Raw genomic sequence first — 22,501 nt, 5'->3', positions numbered from 1 at the left:
TGATTTTGGAGCCCAAGGAAATAAAATCTGTCACTGTTTCCACTGTTTCCCCATCTATTTGCCATGAAGTGATGGGACCAGATGCCATGATCTTAGTTTTTTGAATGTTGAGTTTTAAGCCAATTTTTTCACTCTCCTCTTTCACTTTCATCAAGAGGCTCTTTAGTTCTTCGCTTTCCGCCATAAGAGTGGTGTCATCTGGATATCTGAGGTTATTGATATTTCTCCAGTACTCTTGCCTGGAAAAACCCATGGCTGGAGGAGCCTGGTGGGCTGCGGTCCATGAGGTCGCTACGAGTCGGGCACGTCTGAATGACTTCACTTTCACTTTTCACCCTCCTGCATTGGAGAAGGCAATGGCAACCCACTCGTGTTCTTGCCTGGAGAATCCCAGGGAAGGGGGAGCCTGATGGGCTGCTGTCTATGGGGTCGCACAGAGTTGGACATGAATGAAGCAACTTAGCAGCAGCAGCTGGCAATCTTGGTTCCAGTTTGTGCCTTGTCCATCCTGGCATGTTACATGATGTACTCTGTATATAAGTTAAAAATAAGCAGTGGAGGGAGTGGAGGGAGTCTTGGCTGTTATTCTTACAGTGCCCGTGAAAGAGCACTAATCCTCTCTCCTAGCCATTTTTGTCTCCAGCCCTTCTTAACTACCCTAACTTCTTTTAAACCTTTCACTATCCCCCAAAGCCAACTTTGGCCCTATTTCCTCAAGTTCCATGCTTTAAAATGAGGGCATGTGGTATTTCACACTCAGGACCTAAGGACTGAAAGTGCTTTAAATCACTATGCCTCTGAGTTGACTTCTTATTGATTTGACCATGATTTTTAGTGCTTTTACCCAAAGAAAGAAAAGTACAAACAGGTGTGGAAGGGCATCAATCTATAATAAGGCTACAGAGATGTCACTTTCTAATAGAAACATATACAGTGCTATGAAGAAGTTAGGCCATTTTCACACATCTTCTTTGCATGCATGTTCAGTTGCTCTGTCATGTCGAACTCTTTGCGACCCCATAGACTGTAGATGCCAGGCTTCTCTGTCCATGGAATTCTCTAGGTAAGGATACTGGAGTGGGGTGCCATTCTCATCTCCAGGGGATCTTCCCGACCCAGGGATCAAACCCAAATCTCCTGCACTGCAGGCCGATTCTTTACCCTCTAAGCCACCAGAGAAACCCCGTGCATTGTTACTATTCCCACTTTGTAGATAAGGAAATCAAAATTGTAGATCTTAAATGACTTGCTCAAGGAAGCATGGCAGATAAGTAACAAGTTGCATTTTAGCATAGATTGAATTTAGAATTAACACTCTCAGCTCACTGTATTCTGTCCACATCCAACTTTAATCCTCAGTGCTTATGTGATGATCCAGATTTTGACTGGATATTTAGCTCTTCAGGGATGCTGCAGATAATCATGAGAATTATTCATATTTCTTTAGCATAGACCATATTTAAAAGAGGCTAAAAATAATTTAAAGGAGCTGTATGGTCAAGTTTCAGAGTTGAGTTTGAAAAGTCATTCTGAGGAGTAGAATTTCAGTGAATTTCATTTCTTCATTGTACTTTCTAAATTTTTAAGTGGGTGTATATTATTCTTTAAATAAATAGATTTTTAGGAGTTTTAAAATATATTTTAAGAGTTTTACTAGTTAAATAGATGACTTGACAAGCTGAGGCATTTTCCCCCTCAAACTAGTCAGAAAATTGACCCCAAACTTTCCACTTTATTTGAAAAACCTTGACCATTCTAAATTTCCAAACATCACCAAAGATTTTGATTTGATAAATTATCAAATGCTTAACTCTTCTGTGTATTTTCTTAGATTTCTCAAGTTATATATATATGGCATAGGTTATAGTCATCTTAAGTTCTATTAGAAAAGGGTACTTATAATATTCTTATTCACATATACTATTCAAAGTTCTTTAATTTTACTATCACAATTAATCATTAAAGAATTGTGAAGTAGAAAGGGAAAATGTTATTCATTCCATTATGTAGATAAAAAAGGATAAAGTAGTCTTAACAATAGAAATATCAAAAATAGTAGAACTGACTCTAAAACCCAGGATATCTATTTATATTGCAAACTTATTAGAGTGAAAACACTTGATCTCTAGAGTCTTTTGATTTCAAGAATTTGATATCTCAGGAAGATACAGATTGAGATCTTAGTGAATATCAAAATAATCAAAATGAAACTTAAATACTAAGAATATTCCCTTTCCATATCACTTGTATCATCCAAGCATAAGGAACACAGAGAATCAAATAGTGTGAAAACTTCCTAGGAATTTTGCAATGCTTTTCTCCTTTCCTTAGTCCTTCCTCAATATACAGCTGTGTTCCTAACACCTAAAACATGGGCTTTAGAGAAGGACGTACCTGGATACCAACCCTATCTCTGCCCTTTAGGTAGACAAATTGTTCCTGGTAATTTTCATACCTTTCCAAGCTCCGTCTCTTCACTTTACAATAGATTTAACATTTAGTTCATCAAATGAGCTTTACATTTCACTATTCATTTTTATAGATATGCAGAAATGCAAAGTGATTAGCACAGTGCTCAATAAATGATAACTAGTGGGATCATGGTAAGAATAGTACTGAGAGTTGGTTTGTTAATTGTTTCTTCATTTAAATTTAGGGTTAACAGTGCTAACAATTGAAGTAGCAGCAATAGTCAACACCACTCACTGCTAGACAGTATCTTTAGGTGTAACTAAGGACCAGATCTTAAAACTCAGTTACCTGGGATGTGTACTTTTTCTTTCTTTTATCCTTGAGCTTTGGATGGCTTTTTCCTACTGCTCTGAATCAAATACTCAAAGTGAGAACGAACATGGGGTCTTGCTCTATCTCAATTACAGTAAGTGAATAACTGGGTTATTTTGACCACAGATCAAACTCTAAATTTAAATGAAGGAGCAATTATAGGTGCCAGAAAGACATGGAAAAAACCATGCATCAAAATTTTTCTTCAAAATTTTGACTACAAATAACTTAATCTCCTCTGACTTAAAAACCAAAGTTTCTCAACGTAACCTATTGATCCACTAATTAATCAGATTTGGGGCCAGATAAGTCCTTGCTGTATGGAACTGTCCTCTGTCTTACACAATATTTAGTGGTATTCTTGCCCTCTATCCACTAGATGTCAGTTGCAACACCCATCCAAGTCAAGACAATCAAAAAATGTCTCCAGATTCAAAGAGCCAACTGGGGAGCAGCTATCTCCAAATGGGAGTAACTTCTGTATACTCTGAGATCATTCCCAAAGTTAGACAACCATTAGCTATACTCTGCTTTCCAGCAAAGCCTCAACCTTGATTTCACACCAAACCTACTACAGCTGTTGTGTTTTCTGACCTGGGGACCCCTACCCATCTCCTGCTGGATCATCTCTCCACAGAGACTGACATCTATTTCAGGATTTCTCTCATCAAACTCACTCCCCTCACGCCTTCTGGGAAGAGTAACTATACAACCTTCACACTTCTTTCTCTTTGAACTATGTACCTTCTTTTTCAGGGGTGCCTAAAATAGTACTTTTCACTTTTTTGAACCCAAGTTCACTCTTCCATTAATTTCTGAGAGTCTCCCAAAACAGCAGGACTATACTGGCTTCTGCAAATACTACTGGTAACAACAACTAAAAATTGAAAGAGGTTTTTAACTTGAAAACTGTGTTAGGAAGGAGGAAGATAAGAAGGGAACTAACAATAATTAAGCTACCATGTGTCAGCTTCTAGATTACTTAGTGTCTCATTTAATCCTTACAGTAAAAGTTTTAGATGAAGCAACTGAAACTTAGGTAAGTTGCTTTCAACACTGCAAACAAATGGCTATTATTGCTGGTTCTGCATAACTCAGTGCTCCAAGCCCACTTCAGTGTACCATTTCCAACAGTGTTCGGGAATTCTTGTGAAGAGAGGAGACAGACTGCAGTACTCATATTTATGTGTGTGTGTATGTGTGTGATTTGTATTTCACACCTTAACCCATACTTTTGAAATATTAAGCATCACGCTAAAATCTGGAACGAACTATGTCCCAAAGGATCAAAAAGAACAGTCACATTTCTCCATAAGCAACTCTTATACACTTTGGAGAGAAGGCAAGTTTCTATCTACAGACCTGTCAAGAGGCAAGCTGTCTCTTTTTAAAAATGATTTAGAGGCATCTGCCCTCCAGTCTGCTAGTCCGTTAGTGTCTCACTTGGCTATTCATCATCAGAGAAAGGAATCTCTGCCCATTTCACATAAGGTACATGTCTTCCTACTGGAAGATCTTTCTCCAGAAGCAGATGGGTTCAGGCTAAGGTCTCTGCTTGCAAAATAGAGACAGAATTCAGCACTATTTATATCACACTTGAACTGACTCAGTAACACTGCTCATTTAACCTACTTGTCTTTCTATCTAGAGATGTTGTTTTCCTTCTGGCCTTTCTGCCAGCTGTGACATCTTCCAGGAAAACCTTAAAGAAAGGACATTTTTAAGAAATACTCTATTTCATTCTGGAAGAGTTTAGCATCCTCACTACATTTAAAGGCTGTGGTTATGTGTGTGTGTGTGCGCATGTGTGCACACGTGTATGTCTGTATGTCCTCAGTCACATCCAACTCTTTGCAACCACATCTATAGCCTGCCAGGATCATCTGTCTCTGGAATTTTCCAGGCAAGAATACTACAGTGGGTTGCCATTTATATCTATATTATCATCTTACTTCATTGCAGTAGGATTTAATCAGTCCAGTTCTGATTATTACTGTCTCATCTCTGGCTTCTTCATTTGGAAATCCATCCCTTATGCTAAATGCTCTTATATTATCTGGCAGTTCATATAGTCTTGAGTGTGAATTCTCCAGTAAAAAAAATAACTCCTTTTATTGAGTTTTCAAACATATGCCCAATATTGTGCTAAATGCTTTACATAAGTGATTTCACTTAACTATCAGAAAACTCTAAAAGGAAATAGGTATTATTATTCCCATTGTTAGAGGAAACTAATGAAGAGAAGGTAAACAGCTGACCAATTTCACACAGCTAGTATGTGACAGAATTGGGATTTGAATCCAGATCTATCCCAAACCCAAAGTTGTTCCATTTTATCACACCATCTTCATGTGAGTTTCTGCTGGGATTATCGTTTACTGCTCAATTTATAATATTATTTTCACTTTCATTTTAATTTCTTGTTGACAGAATGAATGCATTGGTAGGGTCTGCAAAGACATGGAAATTGGATTACAAGCAAAACCATCTCTGGAAGTGCCAATTTCCTAATATTTCCCTTGTGGAAGGAACCTAGAATAATGGATTAAACCAGTATTCTAATCTTAGATATGCCACTATTGGCTCCCTGACACCAGAAAAATTGTGTTATTTCTCTAGACTTCAGTTTATTTGTAAATTGATGGAATTGACTTATGAATTCTTAATCCCTTTCTAAGATATTCTGTGATTTTCTGATGCATATAATATTTCTGTCTCACAAAAGGCTTCCAAAAATCCACTGGAAAAAACACTAGTAATAGGAAATTCTACATTCACTGCTACTTAACTTTGTGTTCATTCAAATATCTCCATAGTGCCTTTCCCCAGAGATTCCAAACACTTACTTAATTTAATATAGCCCTTTATAAAATGGGTCTTCTCTGAAAATCTCAGCTTGAGGCATTTCTCTGGTACCCAAACAATACATCCAGCTTTGCAAAGGCTTCATTTTTTTCCCCTAAGAATTTCCTGTTCATTTAGCTACAGCCAGAGGTAAAGCTAACAAATTTGTACATCTCTTCAGAGGCACCCACTTTACTAAATGTCTTTTAATTGGCATGGGAGCCTGAAGAATGCCCTCTGAGAAGCAATGAGAAGAATTGTTTCTTTAAATACAAAAGTATAGAGGACACATTTTCAGAGTGAATCCCATATGCACTAGAATGGACTCTCAGTTCAGTTCAGTCACTCAATCGTGTCCGACTCCTTGCACCCCCATGTACTGTACCCCAAACTAAATTATTTAGCTGTACCCCATAACTTTCCAGGTTTCCTATCATAGATACAGATACTCTCCTGTCAGGTTTTCTGTCATAAGTGTGACTCTGCTTTGAGCAATGGTAATGACAGCCACTAACTCCTTCTCTCACTTTTTTCTTTCCAGACTATAATTGTGGTAGGAAGTATAATTAGTAACTATTTGTGTGGACTTTGGAGTTTATAAAATTGCAGCCAACCATTTAACAACTATGTTGAATGTCTTCTACCATTCACACCTTCTGTTGCTCATTTCAATATCCCCAAAGCCTAAATCAGTGAGGAACAAATAGGAGGAAGACAATGAATAAAACCGAGTTAAGACACCAAGCTCTGTGCTATAAGTAAAGTCCTGAGCAAAACTAACACGGCCCAATCCTTACAAAGCTTGAAGTGCAGAGATGGCTGATTCTTACACACGTGTGCACACACACACACACACTCACACATTTGTGATTAGTGCTCTAAAAGACATATGACTTTAAGAAACTGTGACAGGAAACCTCACTTGGTGTGGGGAATTCAAAGAAGACTGCCTTCAGGGTTCCCCAAAAACCTTGTGGTGCTGTGCTCAAATACTTCCAAAGAAGACTACTTTGAGGAACTGACTTTCTAAAATCTGAATAGTAACTGACCATCAGTTAGATAGAGTAGAGAAGAAGCATTTGTGACATGAGCAAAAATATACAACAAAGGAAAATAGGAGGGAGGAAACATGATAGTTTAAGGTCAACAGTAGAGTAATGCAGATGATAACAAGAGGAAGAGCAGATGAGGCAACAAGGAGAGGCGATCCCAACAGGACTTTGTGGTTCTTTTATAACTCATTAAAGGATTTTCCTTTGTTCCTCAAGAATGTAGTCATTTACATTTTGTAGCCGGAAGGAGGAAGTAGGGTAGGAAAGTGGATCAACCAAGATACGAACAAATTTGTACCCTGATATGATTACATTGACTCCTCCATGGTGAATAGATGGAAAGATTAAAAAGAATGAGAACTAACAGGCGATCATAGTAATCAAGGCTAAAAAAGCACAATAATTTGGTGTAAGGATCTGATTCTCTGTTTTAACACATAAGAAGTACTCAACTATTTTATGTGTAATTAAGATGTAATCTGTAATCTGTAATACTGTGTAACAGTATTTTGGTAATCTTCTTAGTCCCATCCAAATTAGATGAATCAATTTTTTTTCAATCCTATTGATAGTTTGACTTTGTCACCCTGAGATACCACTCCTGTTTATCCTATTTTTAAAATGGACTCCTACTATATGTTTTATTTACTTTTCTTTTAGCAATGTTTCAAATAAAATAGAAATGGTTTTGCATAGATTCATCACTTGTTAAGGGATGAGTCAACTGATTGGAAAGGATATTAGATTTGGAATTAGGAAAAATAGACAAGTGCAGGCTGATTATTTTAACAATATTTATGGACATTTTACAGTGTTCTGTTGGTTGTTTTAGAGACTTAGAAGAAAGCAGTAGTCTGCTGCCTGCTAGTTCTTTGAACTTGCAGAAATTTATTACTCTCTTAAACTTTGCCTCCATATTCTTGAAGTATGGGGAACAATACCTATCTCACTTGTGACGATTAAATTGCCTGGTACATGCTAAAGCATTTTGTGAATCACAAGTAAATTTTGAAAAGCATATAATCATAATTCTCATCTTGTTTATTTTTTCCACTTGTTAGAAGTGTTCTTTTGACACTTTCTTCTACGTTTCTGTAACGTCCTTGGCCTCTGTTTCCTACTTTATTTTATTACAACTGCTTACAATGTTATAGCCATTTACAACTTCATGTTAATCAAAATCATGAATTTCAGCAAAGGCAACAATGCTTGACTAGTCTGTGACCTTTTTCCCTTTGATCCTGGCATCTGAAAGCTTTTTAATACATTTTAATTCTCTTCCATTTTAATAGCACTGTGAAGCAGTCCTATTTTCTTTGACTGATAAGATCATTGAAGGTGACCTGATTTTCTCCAGAGATGCACAATGAATAAAACACATTCCCCACACACTCACTTACCAAAGAAGGGGAGAAAAACTTGGAGTTGCAACTCCTATATGGAAGTCATATTAGGAGGAACTAACTTCTCAAATATTGTGATTATACACGCATCATCAAATCATGTAAGCTGTTTTATTGATCATTGCAAATCTTCGCTTCTTTGAGGCTTCATCTTGTTTTACAAAAAAAAAAAAAAAGTAATCAATATAAATACAGATTTTTACAGCACGAAATATCGTTTATTTTTCTTTTGTGTTTTTTAAAGTGCTCTGTTAATATAAACATCTAAACTTTGGGCTACATTTTTTTGAGACAGAAAATTTGTGTGTGTGTGTGCTCAGTTGCTTGTCATGTCTGACTCTTTGCGACCGTATGGACTCTAGCCCGCCAGGCTCCTCTGTCAGTGGGATTCTCCAGGCAAGAATACTGGAGTGGGTTGCCATCTCCTCCTTCAGGGCATCTTCCCAAACCAGTGATCGAACCCATGTCTCTTGTGTCTCCTGCATTGCAGGCAGGCAGATTCTTTACCCTCAGCAACCTGGGAAGCTTTATATATGTGTGTGTGTGTGTGTTATATACATATATACATGTATATATGTGTGTGTGTGTGTGTGTGTGTATATGTGTATTATATATATATACATATAGCTTTGAGGTTTGGATATATGTGTGTCTCTGGGCATTATATTTATACACTTTTGCATTTACAAGGTGACTGACTTTTTGCTAGGTGTGTGCCTTGCACATTAGGTGCTCTATCCTTGTGATCTGTCTGTGTCATGTTAATGGCTCATGACTTAAACAGCTAGGCTATTCATGGGTGTGGAAAATTGATATTTGAGAGCATTTTATTCTGCTCAGTCAGGCTTATTTTTTATAAAGAATCCAAACAGTAATAACGTTTACAAAAAAAACTACTGAATAGAATGTTTAATGTGTACTTATTCCATGAGTTTGTATCCTTCTGCACATTTCAGAGAATATACCCTTTCTGCCCACTGTGAGCCATAACCCTGACAACCTACCTCTCACTCCTATCTTTATGGCAATCACTCACAAAGATTGTTTTCTTCTGCTTTTCAGAGCTTTATACTTTTGAGGCACTCAGTATATAATGAATGATTCCAAGACATTTTAATACTCATCCATTCTATTAATGCCTCATCTACCATTTATAGCTATTCTTCTAAGACCTTTGTTCAGGAAAGGTAAAAGAATCAACTCATTGTTTTATCCCAATATTCCAGAGAGACAAAACTAATTTAACATTTCTATGTATCAACTTTTAGTAATTATATTTCTCCTATCACAGTTAGTCTGGCAATGACCATCTTCCTTTTCCAATTCTCAAGGAGGTGCTTCAGTTAATGGACTTTCCCACAGTTTGTTTCTAGAGTTCTAGAGAAGTGAATCATGAAAGACAGGTTGTTCTCTTTTCCAAAGTCACTATACAACTATAGTTACTAGATAGTTCATTTTGGGCAAGTCTTGTTGAACTTTTTCTAATTTAAAATAGCATATTCAGCCTGTGCAGAACAACAAATATGTGGTTATAGTGAAAGTATTCATTCTTAGTTTAAAACACAGCATTCAGATAAAGACAAGCCTTTGCTCATCTTCTCTTGCCATTTTCTCTGGCTTTTTTTTGTTTTAGACTTCAAAAATGTAACTCATATACAAAGTGTGTGTATATTTATATCATATATCACACATTTCATATGGGTAAAAGAACAGAAAATTGATAAAATATGCCTGGATGCTTGTGGCATAAAATTATATTTCAGTTATAGCTATAAAAGTGTAATCCAATTGAAAGGTTTATCATGCATCTATGAATATTTTTTGTTGCATATGTAATGGTGTTGCATGGACAATTTAATTTCTTCCTTTAAAAATAATCTTGGATAAATTCATTCTATAGCTTTTCATAAGATGCAACTAAAGATCAGCTTTGTAGGAGTCCACATCCAATGCATAAGATATATTGTCTCAAATAATTATTTTATTTTGTTTTTAATTGTATTGTTGACTTAATGTGCTGAAAAGTATTGGTATGATTTTCACAGGTATGGTGTCTTTTTTTCTCTTCATGTGTGAGCTAAAGTTGTGATTTTTTTTAAAAGGCCAAGACAAAATATTCCTAAAATACACCTAATATAAATAGGCATAGAATTTAAAAGTCAACATATAATGCTAAATTTATATTGAAACTTATAGTTCTCAGAAAAACATAATCATTGTAATATCAAGATTATCATCAGAAAAAAAATATAATGAAATAAAAATCAATGTAGAGAAGGTAAAAGTAGCTGTGAGTCTGAAGATAAAAAGTGACAAATTCTTCTATTAGAAGACAATTTCTCTTATCCAAAGATAAATCATAACTTAATACTTATTATTGGTCAATTGGAAGCTTTAAATGTATGAAAAATATATAAGCAAAAAGTTAAATTAAAAAAGAAGTGGGTTCCTAAAAAGCTGGTATAACCAGGCTCTTGGTCACGATTATATTTTTTCCTTTAGCATTAGCTAAGTATGAAATAATTACTGGCCCTATCCCACAGGGCCAGTATTCTTATTATACTGTATACAACTGGATGACATATTTTGTAATCCTCAGTGTCACTTATTTTCTAGGCATTCTAGACTCACTCCCATATTTTCATATTATTTATTTATTTTTAAATTTGTAATAAGATCAGTACCTCTTAAAATCAAAGCCCTAACTATGTTTCTGGGTTCAAAGAAAACAGTTGTTTGAGTCACTACATTAATTTTCTGATGCTGCATTATAACACTGGTATAATAACATTATGGTGTAATAATACCATAATCTTACAGGCTTAAAACAGCAACATCAATTATGTCACAAATCTGTGGTTCAGCAGTCTTGCTACAGCTCATCTGGGTTCTTTGCTTCCAGAACTCATTTGAAAGTGGCAAATAAGGTATCATCCATCACTGAGTTTTTATCTGAAAACCCAACTGGGAAGGAATATGCTTCCAAAGTCATATGAGTATTGACAGAACTCAGTTTATTGAACATTGTTAGATTGAGAGCTTCAGCCACAGAGGATGCCTTCAGTTCCTTACCACATGGGCATCTCCAGTCACTTCCTTTGTTAGAATGTGCAAAATGACTATGCAATTGACACAATTTTCTAGAAAAATTGGAACCTAATTATAGAAATGACATTTCATTCCCTCTGCTGGTTAGAAGCAAGTCATAGGTCAAACCTACATTCAAGAGCAGGGGGAGATACAGTAGTGCCTACCAGAAGACAGGGTCATTGGGGGTCATGTTTAGAGTCTTTCCACCACACTTTTCCTATTCTGTAAATGCAAATAATTTTGCTGAAGGTATTTTGGAGAAGTGTGGTAGAAGAGATAGTGTATATCACTGAATCTAGGTCTAACCCAGAAATTTCAAGGAAGATGATGTTTATACAATAGATTTAAAAGTTCTATTATTAATTATTTGCTTTGACTATTACCAAAAAAATTAATGTTTACTTTAGAAGAATATGCTTTGAGATTAGTGTATATCATAAAGATTCCACCCTTTAACTTAATGGTGGATATCTGTCTACCAACTCTGGTGTTTATGTGTAGGAGAGTTACATATAGTTTATGTAAAAGAAATACCATATTTGAAGGACACCAAAAGATTCATGTTAAAAAAACAGAGCTCATATTTGGAACTAGTTGTAATATACCTAGTATACCATAATGTACTGATTTCACTAGAGTATAATGATGCCTCTCTATGTAAACATCTTAAAGTCATGGCTTTCACAGAGGTCCTAGGAAATGGTTAAACAGCTAACTGCAGCCTGAATGAAACTTACATAGCTTAGGAAGTAAGTATATGTGTGAACAGCAAGTCTTATGAAATTATGTATTTTTTATTAGAATATTTTCATTCCTGGTATTTTTCACTAGACATTCAAATTAGGAAATTACATGGGAATGTAAAAATTAAAAGCACTATATAAGAATTTGTTTGTTGTGTTTATAGCATTAGGAACAACTAGTACTTATTTTAGCATTACCTTAATATAACTTTGAAACAGATTAGAGCAAACAGCAGCTTTACTCGAGATGGTAAAAAAAAAAAAAAAAGTATATTCACTTAAAGTATCAGCATTCCATTAAAAGAAGTTAGAGAGTAACAAATCATTCTTGAAATTTATGGAATAATCAATCCTTGTTAAATCTTTATCCAATAAGGAATTTCAGATGGTTCAGTAGTTACTAGATCCAGTTCACTGGGATATAGGTACAGCAATTCTCCTTAAAACTGTCAGATTTAAGAAGCAGCTTTATGATTTCTTTTTTTTTTTTTAATTTTGTATTTATTTGCTGTAGTTGTTACACTCAGGGATTCTTATATCTTCCATAAAGAATATCCTGTGTTTAAAAAAATTTTTATAAAGTAGGTGAAGAGAAAAAGAACAGAAAACCACAGAACACTTTCTTTGATATCTCAACGAGCTCTGACTATGTAAGTGCTCTAAAAAGGAAGTTGGGAACTCCTTGGTTTTCCAATCCACATTTCGATAACCACTGCATAAGAATAAAACCACAGAAGTATGAAATTCTCAGCCTATGTTTACTAAAGTCTAGTGAAAGTGCTAATATATCCCATCCTGGCATACAGCCAGTTTCTATAAATAGAATTCACGATACAAATGAATTAGTACATGTAAAGCACTTACAACTACACAATAAATATGGTCTGTTAGGAAAGCTATATATAGCATAGTAATTAAGAGCACAGCCTGAAGGCTGCATTGTTTCAAATTCTTGCTCTGCCACTATCAGCTTGAATACATTACTTAATCTCTCTATCTCACTGTTCTTAACTGTAACACTGAGATATTAATAATGATATCTCATGAAGTTTTATGACTATATAAATTAATAAAAACAGCGCCTTGCACAGATTATGAACTATGTAATGTGTTTTCTTAATCATTGTTATTTTTTTAGTTCCTAGAGATAGATGTAATCTCAATAAATTTTAGGGCTTGCTTACTTTCACTTAATAAATATTTATTGATTCATGTACCAAGTTCAAGGCACTGAACTAAATAATGAGAACTATAAAAGAGAACAGGATGGACTGTTTTGATGGAAATGTCAATTGTTTAACACAGAAGGTAAGATTTTGCATATATGTAAGAGGTATATTGAAGAAAATGAAAGATAGTACAAGATGGTAAAATCTCAAAACAAAGAAAAGCTATTTCCATGAATTTGTAAAAAATGTCATTTTGAATTATACCCAGAGAGGTGTCAGCACTGAACCACAGTGATGGTTGATGTTACTAAAGGGTTACCTATCCTTTGTAAAGAGAGTTGTAGAGCCATGTTTATATATGAAGATATCACATACCTGCAGATATTAATGTGAATATAAACCTGATTTCCACGCATGTTTCACAAATTTCAACCACTCTCCAAAAATTACCTAGGAGAAAAAATGACCTGTTTCATGTTGATTGTTTGGGGACATTTTCACAAAAATATCTTTAATTTAGAATGAATTTAGAATGACCAAAATATCAAGTCCTGTGGATTGATCAGCAAAATAAAATCCAAACGCAAGTCATTTAGCTACTCTGCTTTTCGCTTAGGTATTTTTTTCTTTCACATTTCCTGCGAGTTAGGGTTCTTTCATCTTTGATTTACATCATGAAAAGCTACGCGGGCATCTCTTAACTCCTAATTTAGCTGTCTGCTTGGAAAAGACAACCTGAACATGGCTGTTGAGGAGTGCCACTCAATTTAGTTGGCTGGAGACCTTTTACAGCCAGAGCCCCTTTTGCAGTGGTAAAGTGCTTGTCACACTCAGCAGAAGTCCCTCAGTTGCACTCATTCTTTTTAATAAACAGGGGGGGAAAGATACCGGTATGATAAGCTGCCCTTTCCGATGTGATATCTCCCCATTCTCCCTGCCCAGATACAGATATGAAAGGACTCTTGTCATCTATAAAGGTCCATTTCATGTTGCCTAAGAGGAAACGAGAAGTTGAGGAGTGAAGCCAATTATGGGAAATAGGAGGTAAAGAGGTAAGGCCAGTGTGTCCTCGTAAATGCCCCCAAGGTGAGGGTTTTTACCTATTTTATCCACATAGAATGATTTGTAAAAGCCTTTGTTGTTGTTTTTACAGTTCATAGGCTTCCCACTGATCAACTCCTATGGCCAATTGCCCCCTACAGTGAAAGCCTTCCATTGGGAATGAAGAAAGCTTTAAAAAAAAAACCAAAAAACTACCTGATGTGTAATAAAGCACTTTTTGTTAACCAACATCGGTTGCATCTATACATAACACTTCCTTTTTCTCTTTCCTACACCTTCACCCCCGCTTTGCATTCCTTTCAGCTGTATAGAAGCCAATAAAGATGAAATAATTAGAATGCTTGTCTGCTGCACAGAAGTCCTTCTCCATGGGCACACTTTTCATTTGATCTTTTATAGAAAGCATAATGTGTTTACATACACAGCTATATGCCAGTTCGAGATACACAGAATTCCCACTCCATTTTCCATTTGGTTTTTCTATAGTCTCTGAGACCTAGATTTTTGTTAAATAAGCATTTAAAATTTTTTAAATGCTTATTTCAAAAACCCCCCAAAATAAAAATATAACAAATGTCTGCACATTATAATCTGAAAAATGAATTCTGTCAATGATCAAGATAAATAATTTCCCAAAATACAGTGAAAAAATTCTCAATTTAAATATAGAAAAAGGGAACATTCAATTATCTCTTAAAGAACAATGGACTTCCAAGCCTCCACTGAGAAATCTGATGGGAAATTGTTGCCACTGTTTCTCTATTTAAAATCTTCAAATTCAGTTTTCCTTGAATGACCTAATTTCCTGGTGCTTAGGACAAAGCTGTGTTTTGTTTGTTTGCTTGTTTGTTTTTCTGTACATGTGATTGCTGATCTATCTAGAATAGTCTTAAGTTAAATCATCTATTGTATCATAGATCTGGCAGGACCGTCACCTTTCACATGTAGATGTCCACAGATGAGGAGAAAGAGGCTGAAAACACATTTGCTGAAAAAGACAAGACTCAGCATGGACTGAATGCCATAGAAACAGGTGTAGCTAGAGTTGATATATTACACCAGAATCTATTACGACCACCAATGATTTCAAAGCAGCCTTGTGCCTCACCTATATGATCTTTGTCATAAGAAACAAACTGTATCTGAATCACAGTTTCCTATGAACTCTTTCCTCCCTCTTCCCTAAGATACACACACACACACACACACACACACACACAATCTTGTCTCAACATCCTTCACTAAGGTTATCACTGTCTACCTTGTTTAGTATAAATACATGTATAAGCACCATCTAGCAGCATCATATCTGTTAACCTCTAGGTTCTCTGAGGTCAGGACTTGTCCAGTTAATTTCTGCATCCTTGGAAGTGCCTGCCACGCTTATTTGCACATCCTGGCACTTAGTATTTGCTTGAGGATTGGATATATGATTTCATGTTCCGAGAGCCAGGAAATTCAGATTATCTAAACCTGAAATGTTGGTACATTGCTCTCCTCTGTGTTAACTCCAATCATTTAGCTGCAGGTACCTGCTATTAGCAACGACTGCAATAAGTCTTTTGAGTCTATGTCTGAACTCACTGGGAAAGAATTCTGTGATTCAATGATAATGTCTGCAAGCCAACAGAAAACAAAGAAGGCCACTTTGCTATAAATTGACCCTCAGGATATGCTCTATCCATCAATTTCCATGCATGTGCTCAGTCATATCTGCCTCTTTGCAACCCCATGGACTGTAGCCCACCAGGCTCCTCTGGTCATAGGAATCTCCCCTCAAGAATACTGGACAGGGTTGCCATTTCCTCCTCCAGGGGATCTTCCGAACCCAGGGATTGAATCACATTTCTTGCATCCCCTGCATTGCAGGTGGGTTGTTTCCCACTGCACCACCTGGGAAACACACCCATTACTTTACAGGTAAACAAACGGACTTCAGAGTGTTAAAACATTTTATTACATGCCACACAACCAGTGGCAAAAATTATGATACAAACTCAGACTCATCTTTATCACAGTGTCTCTTCTCACACTATCACAGTATCTCCTCTCTTCCTTTGAGACTGCCTTGCTTTTCCTATCCTTGTGAAAAGTGGCAGTTGCTAAGTCATGCCTGACTCTTTGTGACCCCATAGACTATATAGTCAATAGAACTCTCTAGGCCAGAATACTGGAGTGGGTAGTCTTTCCCTTCTCCAGGGGATCTTCCCAGCCCAGCGATAGAACACAGCCTCCCACATTGCAGGCAAATTCTTTAACAGCTGAGCCACAAGGGAAGCCCTATCCTTGGAGGATTGCAAACAGGCTTTAAGGAACATGCACTGGTGAATTGTTTGACAGGTGATGAACTAGATCACAACGTGAACAAAGGCAGAGTGGCAATTTACAAAATAGAAGCATTCCAGAGAAACATTTAAACAAACTTTAGAGACTCAGGAACTTCCTGATTATAGCTCTAGTAGAGCAAAATCTAAGCTATAGGAGATAGAAAAATGGCATTAAGAAATATTCCTCAGAGGGTACTGCTTGAGGGAGAGATGGCGTGAACTATATATAAGATGGGGAAAATGTGGAAACAGTGTCAGATTTCATTCTCTTTGACTCCAAAATCAAAGGGGACAGTGACTGCAGCCACGAAATTAAAAGATGCTTGTTCCTTGAAAAAAAAAGCTATGACAAATCTAGATAGTGTATTAAAAAGCAGAGACATCGCTTTGCCTACAAAGGTCCATATAATCAAAACTATGGTTTTTCCAGTAGTCATGTATAGATATGAGATTTGGACCATAAAGAACGCTGGGCCCCCAAAATGGATGCTTTTGAACTGTGGCACTGGAGAAGACCCTTGAGGGTTCCTTGGCCTGCAAGGAGATCAAACCATTCCATCCTGAAGGAAATCAGTCCTGAGTATTCATTGGATGGACTGATGCTGAAACTGAAGCTCCAATATTTTGGCCACATGATGCAAAGAGCTGACTCATTGGAAAAGACCCTGATGCTGAGAAAAATTGAGGGCAAGAGAAGGGGCCTACAGAGAATGAGATGGTTGGATGGCATCACTCACTCACTGGGCATGAGTTTGAGCAAGCTCAGAGAGATAGTGAAGGACAGAGAAGCCTGACATGCTGCAGTTCACGGGGTCGCAAATAGTTGGAACTGGCTTAGTGACTGAACAACAACAGTGATATATAATATATGCTCTAGACCAGCCATGTGCCATCTCCAGCCATAAGTTGCCAGTTACCTTTGGCGCTAGATTCACTACCTAGAGACTCCCTTTTCCTGCCCAACCACTCCGACTCTGGGGTCAGTCTGCCCAATGCAACTCATGACACATTATACAAGTTCAAAAGTCATTACCCATCACTTTTTTTATCTTCCTTTTATTATTTTTAAAAATATGTGTTACTTTCACTTCATCATTTTCAACCATTTCAGGACATGGTTTTTGACATTATACACTGTAAGCAAAGGAAGCTAACACTCAATCATGATTTTTGGAAAACCACTGTCTTTCACAATTCACATTTTAATCACAACAGCAGATAAACAGAGCACCACTTTTATTTCCAGTTTGTTGGAGTTTTTTGTAGTAGTATAAAGTCTGTGTCCCAAATAATTCTTCAATCTACCACCTCTCTTTGATACTTTCAGATCAGGCCTCCTCTACATTTTTTCAGAAGTCTCATATTTCCATAATGGGCAAACTTATCTGAAAGTTCCTTACAGGATAACAACATCCAAATTCCTTGCATGACCAAAAGACTTTCTCTGATTCTTTCTTTAGAAGTATTACAAATTCTCACTTTGTCGAAGTGTTTTTACTTCACAAAGACACTGTTTTTTTTACTTTTCTATACCTGTTTTAGTTGCTAGTGCCCCTTCCTAAAATATTCATATTTACCTTGTCTTCCTGGAAAACTACTACTGTCTTTCAAAGTCTTAAATAAATATCTTGGTCCAGGAAGCTTTGCTTTGTCCAGCATGCTGGTTGTAGGAAACTGGATCATAAAATACAGCATTTGCAATGGTGTAGTCAAATGTTCCTTGTTTGTTGCATACTAGTTTCAGAATATGCTTTACTCTTCCAGAGGTAGAAAGATTTGGCTTAAATCCAAAAACATTCCTTTTTGTCACTGACTCACACATGTTGTTGGGTTTCATGAGCAACACTAACAACATGACCGCAATGACATATGTACATGTGCATATATACATATACATGCAAATAAACACATGCACACACCAAAAACACAACTGTAAAGGAAGCTTCAAGGATTCCCTCAAATAATATTTATTTTTCTTTCTCGTCCCTCATTTAGATAGCTTAGAACCACCATCTCTTCAGTGTGCTCATTATTGCTTCTTCTGCTTACCTTATGCATAATGCAATTAAACGAGCCTAGGTATGCGAACAGCTCAAAAACTGTGTATGCTTGATAGGTCAAGTGCATAAATATCTAGGGTCGAGATCACAGAAAGCCGCTCCTCTCCTTTTCTCTGCAGCTTTGTATTTTTTTTATACATTGTTGTCGCTCAGTCACTAAGTCGTGTTTGACTCTTTATGAGCCCCACGAACTGCAGCACACCAGGCTTTCCTGTCATTCACTATCTTCCTGAGTTTGTTCAAATTTAGGATGTCCACTGAGTTGGTGATACCATCAAACTATCTCATCCTCTGTTGCCCTCTTCTCCTCTTGCCCTCAATCTTTCCCAGCATTGAGGTCATTTTCAGTGAGTCGACTCTTCACATCTGGTGGCCAAAGTATCGGAGCTTCAGCGTCAGCCTTTCCAATGAATTTTCAGGGTTGATTTCCGTTAGGATTGACTGGTTTGATCTTGCTGTCCAAGAGACTCTCAAGAGTCTCCAGCACCACAGTTCAAAAGCATCAATTCTTCAGCACTCAGCCTTCTTTATGGTCCAACTCTCACATCCATACATGACTACTGGAAAAACTATAACTTTGACTTCATTCAGACCTTGCAAAGTGATGTCTCTGCTTTTTTATATGCTGTCTAGGTTGATCATAGTTTTTCTTTCAAGGAGCAAGTGTCTTTTAATTTTGTGGCTCCAGTTACCATCTGCAATGATTTTGGAGCCTAAGAAAATAAAATTAGTCACTGTTTCCATATTTCCCCCTTCTATTTGCCATGAAGTAATATGCACATTAATTTCCCTGAAGTTGCTGTATTGACTTAATGGAATACCATTGCCACCTGCTGGCCATATTGAACCATTAAAATTTTGTCTCTTAACCAAATCAAAAAGATTATTCTGGTTTGGCCACGTTGTTGTTACAAATAATTTTTATATATTAAAAGTAGAGTGGTCAATGTGACTCAGGTTGCCATTTAATGACTCATCATGCATAATTAAACTAGCCTAACTTAATCAAAACAATGACTGAATGGAAGTAATAAGCCTTGGTTTTCAAGAATACAGATTTTGACATCAGAAATAGAGGCTCAAGATTTAACTTTACCATTTTTAGCCTTGTAACCTTGGGTAGGTTGCATAATCTATCAAGATTTACACTTCTCAACAAGATAAAAATAGATTTTTAGCAGTGAGTTCTTCATAGGGTTGGTATAACCAATCAATGAAATAACAAATTTGAAATGGCAATATGGTATCTGGTGCATGGTAAGCAATCCCTGCATGTTCTTGGATACTTTTTCCTTTAGTGCTGCTCTTCTTCCAGTTGCAGTATTTGTAAAGTCAGTTTTGTCTCTGGGCCTTCATTTTCTCCTGAATTTTTCAATTAAAAAATACGTGATTTTCCAACAGAGTTTCATCTGTTATATAAAGTACAATAAGCTTAAGGTTAGTGCTCTATTTGCTCAACCTTAGTTATATATGAAGCAGTCAACCCTGCAAACCCCAGGTTTAAATCATTATTTGCATTTCTCAGAGCACTCATTTTAAAGATTAAAATATATTTAATGTTCAATAAAATACAATGATCTAGTGTTCAGCAGCAGTGAGTTTTAATATTTGTAGTCACCATGAAAACCACAACTCAAAACAAGATATAAAACATTTCCATTATCCCAAGTATTTTCTCATATCTTTTTTAAATTAAAAAAGGAAGAAAAAAATGGAATGTCTCAAAAACATCAGTGTTACCCTTATACAGGCTCTGTGGTAATCTTCTCTGTATCATGACCATTTTACTTCATTTTGCCAAAGTGAGTCTGACCCACTGCATTTCTGATTTCCTCCCTTATTCTCTCAGATCCAGAGGAAATTATAAAAAGGAGAAAGAACAATTAATCCAGAAATGCTCTTGAGTCAATTTAAGATCAACAAACTCTCAGTGAATATAGAACCTCCAGGCCACTTCAACATTTAAATCTCTGTAAGATGTCTTTATATCATTACCAATATTTTAGAGGGATAGGATATGCAATCTTTCAGAAAAATGGTGGTCCTAAAACACCGTGGCTGCACTAGTTTACATTCCCACCAATAGTGTAGGAGGGTTCTTTTTCCTGCACACACTCTCCAGCATTTACAGTTTGTAGATTTTTTGATGATGGCAATTTTGACCAGTGTGAGGTGGTATCTCATTGTAATTTTATTTTGCATTTCTCTAATAAGTAGCAATGTTGATCATCTTTCATGTGCCTGTTAACCATCTGTGTGTCTTCTTTGGAGAAATGTCTGTTTAGGTCTTCTGCCTATGTTCAGTTTTTTTTTTTTAAATTGCGTTATGTGATGAGCTATTTGCACTTTTAGAAATTAAGCCCTTCTGGGTAACATCATTTGCTAATATATTCTCCCAGTTCATAGGTTGTCTTTTGCTTTGTTTACCATTTTCTTTGCTGTTCAAAAGTTTTTCAGTTTGACTTAGTCCCAGTTGTTTATTTTGCTTGTATCTCTTTTGCCTTGGGAAACAGATCTAAGAAACTATTGTAATCATGTATGTCAGAAAATACTTTGCTTATGTTCTATTCTCAGCTATGTGATCTTATGCCTCATGAGTTTGCTTTGAGAAATAAATAACATGTTTGCAAAATTCCCTGGTGCTCAGACAGCGAAGTGTCTGCCTACAATGCAGGAGACCCGGGTACAATGCCTGGGTCAGGAAGACCTCCTGGACAAGGAAATGGCAACCCACTTCAGTATTCTTGCCTGGAAAAGCCCATGGACAGAGTAACCTGGTAGGCTACAGTCCATGGGCTCGCGAAGAGTCGGACACAATTGAGCGACTTCACTTTTTTTCTTTCTCTTTGCAAAATTCAGGAGTTGCCAAGAACACCCTCACTTCTGATACTAACTGCAAATTCAGACCATCCCAAAGTCACCCTCAGGGGAATTCCTCGGCAGTCCAGTGGTTAGGAATCTAACAATATTTTGCCAAGAGAAGGCACTGCTCTTATAAACATCCCCTTCCAACAACACAAGAGACAACTCTACACATGGACACCACCAGATGGTCAATATTGAAATAAGATTAATTATATTCTTTGCAGCCAAAGATGGAGAAGCTCTATACAGTCAGATGAAACAAGAACGGAAGCTGACTGTGGCTCAGATCACAAACACCTTATTGCAAAATTCAGACTTAAATTGAAGAAAGCAGGGAAAACCAGGAGGAGCTAAGATGGCGGAGGAATAGGACGGGGAGACCACTTTCTCCCCTACATATTCATCGAAAGAACATTTGAACGCTGAGCAAACTCCACAAAACAACTTCTGATCGCTAGCAGAGGACATCAGAACACCCAGAAAAGCAGCCCATAGTCTTTGAAAGGAGGCAGGAGAAAATATACAAGATAGAAAGTAGGGAAAACCACTAGGCCCTTCAAGAAAGACCTATATCAAATCCCTTATGAATATACAGAGAAGGGAATGGCAAACCACTTCAGTACTCTTGCCTTGAGAATCCCATGAACAGTATGAAAAGACAAAAAGATAGGACACTGAAAGATGAAATCCCCAGGTTGGTAGGTACCCAATATGCTACTAGAGATCAGTGGAGAAATAACTCCAGAAAGAATGAAGAGACGGAGCCAAAGCAAAAACAACACCCAGTTGAGGATGTGACTGGTGATGGAAGTAAAGTCCGATGCTGTAAAGAATAATATTGCACAGGAACCTGGAATGTTAGGTCCATGAATCAAGACATTTGGAATTGGTCAAATAGGAGGTGGCAAGAGTGTACATCAAAATTTTAGGAATCAATGAACTAAAATGGACTGGAATGGGTGAATTTAATTCAGATGACCATTATATCTACTACTGTGGGCAAGAATACCTTAGAAGAAATGGAGTAGCCATTATAGTCAACAAAAGATTCCAAAATGCAGTACTTGGATGCAACCTCAAAAAACGACAGAATGATCTTTAT

General features: G+C 36.6%; 1 protein-coding gene and 1 non-coding gene across 2 annotated transcripts in view; one reads left to right on the top strand and one right to left on the bottom strand.

Moving 5' to 3' along the window:
- Nucleotides 1-22,501, top strand: part of CNTN6 (contactin 6) — a 310,426-nt gene that overhangs the window by 83,511 nt on the left and 204,414 nt on the right.
- On the bottom strand, nucleotides 20,240-20,341 carry LOC139031364 (U6 spliceosomal RNA). Its single transcript, XR_011483836.1, has one exon. It is a non-coding gene; the product is annotated as a U6 spliceosomal RNA (small nuclear RNA).

This window comes from Odocoileus virginianus, chromosome 26 (genome assembly GCF_023699985.2).
Source record: "Odocoileus virginianus isolate 20LAN1187 ecotype Illinois chromosome 26, Ovbor_1.2, whole genome shotgun sequence".
In the NCBI taxonomy this organism is placed as follows: domain Eukaryota; kingdom Metazoa; phylum Chordata; class Mammalia; order Artiodactyla; family Cervidae; genus Odocoileus; species Odocoileus virginianus.
Note: the sequence above shows the minus strand (reverse complement) of the source record. Positions and strands in the feature narration are given on the sequence as shown.